General features: G+C 47.9%; 1 protein-coding gene across 1 annotated transcript in view; it reads right to left on the bottom strand.

Moving 5' to 3' along the window:
• umodl1 (uromodulin-like 1) overlaps positions 1 to 3444 on the bottom strand; it is a 36018-nt gene that overhangs the window by 23120 nt on the left and 9454 nt on the right. The window lies entirely within an intron of this gene.

The following is a 3444-nucleotide window of genomic DNA, read 5'->3' as shown; positions in this document are numbered from 1 at the left end:
TCCAAGAAAGCCAACCTGCCATTTTTTTACATCTTCTCGTGTGAACTGTACATTTTGCCGTTATTAAATTTTAACCAGGCAAATCCCACTGAGATTGCAAATCTAACATGCATGTTTAGGAAACCAGAGTACCCGGAGAAAACACATACAAACACGAGAAGTACATGCAAACTCCACACAGAATGACCCCAGGTTCAAACTGGGGATTAAAATCGAGTTGACTTGAACCAGTAATCGGGTTTCATTAAAATTTGCCATATGGTTTGTGAGATATTTTGCTAACAGACACATTTTTACAAAACTTGAACCCTTCTTTTGTTAGGCCATACTCCTTTTTTTTTTTTACCACTGTTGGTGCTTGGGGCAGCACGGTGGTGCAACTGGTAGAGCTGCTGCCTCTCAGCAAGCAGGTCTCTGGTTCAAACCCCGGTCCAGGGGCCTTTCTGGGTGGAGTTTGCATGTTCTCTCCATGCATGCGTGGGTTTTCTCCAGGTACTCCGGTTTCCTCCCACAGACCATAAACATGCATGTTAGGCTGATTGGTATCTCTAAAATTGTCCCTAGGTGTGAGTTTGTCTTTGTGTCCCTGTGATGGACTGGAGACCTGTCCAGGGTGTCCCCCGCCCCTCGTGCAGTGATTGCTGGACATGGGTGCCGGTGACCCCCATGACCCAAAATGGAAGAAGCGGGTAAAGATAATGGATGGATGGATAGATGGTAAAAGATAATGGCTGGATGGATGGATGGATGGTGGCGCTTGTGTTGCATAATGAGCTACAGTGGAACAATGTGTGTTTGTAAAATGACACATGCTTGTTGGAAATAATTCCTTTTCTTTTCATGGCAGCCATAAAAAAAACATCTTTACGATTCCTGGAAATCAGTCACCCAAAGACACTGAGTGGCGGTGCAGCACTGGTATGTTTGATGGTTTTACCTGTGCATTGTTCCATTTCTTCCTTGTGTTTCAGAAGCAGGATGTGACGTCACAGCAACTGTCCCCGCCTCCTTAGCTACACCTGAAGAGTGGGCGGAGTCTTGCCGGAAAGCGCAGGGGGAACAACAAGGAAGAGCTCGCGAGGCTCCAGCTCGGTGTTTGTGTGTTCGCTTCCCCACCTTGTGCCAGGAGGCGACGGGAAAACAGGAATTTCCCCTGTTGGCTCTCAACATGGACATGGACGTCCCGGAGTCTCCTCTCGGGAACATGGGGCTGCTGAGGACTTTTGACTCGTCTGAGTTCAACAGCTGGGAGAAGATTGGCTCAGGTGGATTTGGACAGGTATACAAAGTTCGTCATGTCCAGTGGAAAACATGGCTGGCCATCAAGTGTCCTCCCTGCCTTCATGTGGACGACAAGTAAGTCCCAGCTGGTGCTGCTGTTCAGTTTGAAGGAGCTCTGCTTCACCTGCGGCTCGTCTAGGTGTGTCGTTACTGCTGTCATGGCTAAATGTTACATTATCACCCGCCACCCGAGGCAAAGGCTGTTCGTGCTCGAGTGTGTTCATTTGTCTGAAGTGTTAGCAAAATATCGAACCATGAAACGGATTTTAACGAAGCTGTCAGAAGGTAATCTGTGGCTTAATCTACAGTTGATTAACTCGTGGACAATTCAAGATGGCTGCCACAGCCAACTGATTAAACTAAACACCTGAAGGTGCTCAAGTTATCCAATTTCTGAAGGACTGAGGTAAAATTCATTGTGGTGGTAGCTGAGGGTCATCCCCAACGCATACTGTGAGCACAGTATCCTTGCCTTTAACTGTTGGAGCCAACCCTCCTGTTAGCAAAACATCTTGTAAACCACTGTATTTTCTTGAAGGTATTCTTTGGATGAACATGTACAGTTGATGAATGTGTTGAAAGATGGCTGCCACGAGGATCAACCTTGGCCTACACATGAGTGTACTGGAGTGAGTTGACACATTGTTAGCTCTTGGTGTGGTAGTAGCTGACGGTTGTTCCCAGCACTTACATGCACTGGGCGGCTGCGGCTGAGTGGTTACAGCAGTCGTCCTCCAATGTGAGAGATGGGGGTTCAATTCCACCTGCAGTCACATGCTGAAGTGCCCCTGGGCAAGACACTGAACCCCTCATGTGTGTCCCATCAGTGCATGAATGTGATCAGCTGATTATTCTTTGTACAGATCTAGTATAGAGCTGTGTGAACGAGGACACGGATTGTTGTAAAGAGCTCCGAGTGTCTGGATCAGATGGAAAGGTGTGTGTGTGTGTGTGTGTGCGTGTGTGTGTAAGTGCAGCCCATTATCCATTTGCTCGAAGCGTTCGCAGACGTGCCGTGCACCCCACGAGGTCGAGCACGAAGTCAAAGAGTCACTGACTCACCGTGGGTCTGGGTCACGCAGCGAGTGTGTGCGTGTGATTTCAACATGGCTGAAGCGTGTTGAGCTGGAAGCTGCTGACTCATGGCTGCCTGGGTCCTCTGGGCCACAGAGCTGACCCGCACCTCACAGGTTCACAGCTGTTTACGCCTACACCATCATCAGGTGGGGATCTGAGGGAGGGGTGCGCTTCAGTGAATGAGTTGGATAACGGCTGAAATCTTCCAGGATCCAACGTTTGGGACCGCGGCTGATCTTCGCCTGGATTACGTCACCGAGTCCAAGGATGTTTCAGACGCTTTGGTTTGTGCGTTTGTCAGGCGGCGGCTGCTGTTTTCACAAATGCCTTCTGTCACAAAACATGACAACCACTGCTGCCTAATGGCTAAAGAGCAGTGATGCTCATGTGTTTTTGTGTGTCTGTTAGCAAAATATCTCATGAAGCATCGGATTAGTTTTAATGAAACTAGCAGAAAATGAGTTATTGGTTGTATTACCTGCAACTGATTATTTTTTGAGTCACCCCAGTTCAAGATGGCCACCACGAATAATTGAACTTGTCGTTTTACACATTTACTTGGATTTTGTGTGGATGTTATTTTAACTGATCAACAATGAGAATACATCTAAAGGACTGGATCATTGTCACCAGAACATTAAAGATGCATTGAAGCATCTTGAGCCTGAGCAGAGATGGTCTCCAACCAGTCGGTCGTTTGACCCTCGTCGATCTGGAGACTCTTGGTGCGTCTGCTCTGCAGCGCTGGCTGCCGCTGAGAGGCTCAGACAACTTAAGAAGCTGCGGAACTGGTCTTACCGAGCGTCGTTTGGTTCTAAAGAGCACCGTGGATTAGCTGACGTATTTAACAAACAAGGACTTGCTCAATCTTCCACCTCCTGTTTGGTTAGACCTGCCTGCAAGATTTGAGGGATTCTGTCTGCTTCACTTTAAATGGCACCTCACTGGGCTGCGACTGCTGGTGAGTAACTGGAGAGTCAGAGTTGCAGATTTTTAGGCCCGAGCTGCGAAGGCCTACTGTAATGGCTCCGTTCAGGTTTGATATAAAAATATGTTTTATAAGGTGTGAAGTTGCCCTTATGCCAA

The sequence above is a fragment of the Nematolebias whitei genome, chromosome 14 (genome assembly GCF_014905685.2).
Source record: "Nematolebias whitei isolate Nwh7 chromosome 14, NemWhi1, whole genome shotgun sequence".
NCBI lineage: Eukaryota > Metazoa > Chordata > Actinopteri > Cyprinodontiformes > Rivulidae > Nematolebias > Nematolebias whitei.
The sequence above is the reverse complement of the archived record's forward strand: the minus strand, read 5'-3'. Positions and strand labels throughout refer to the sequence as shown.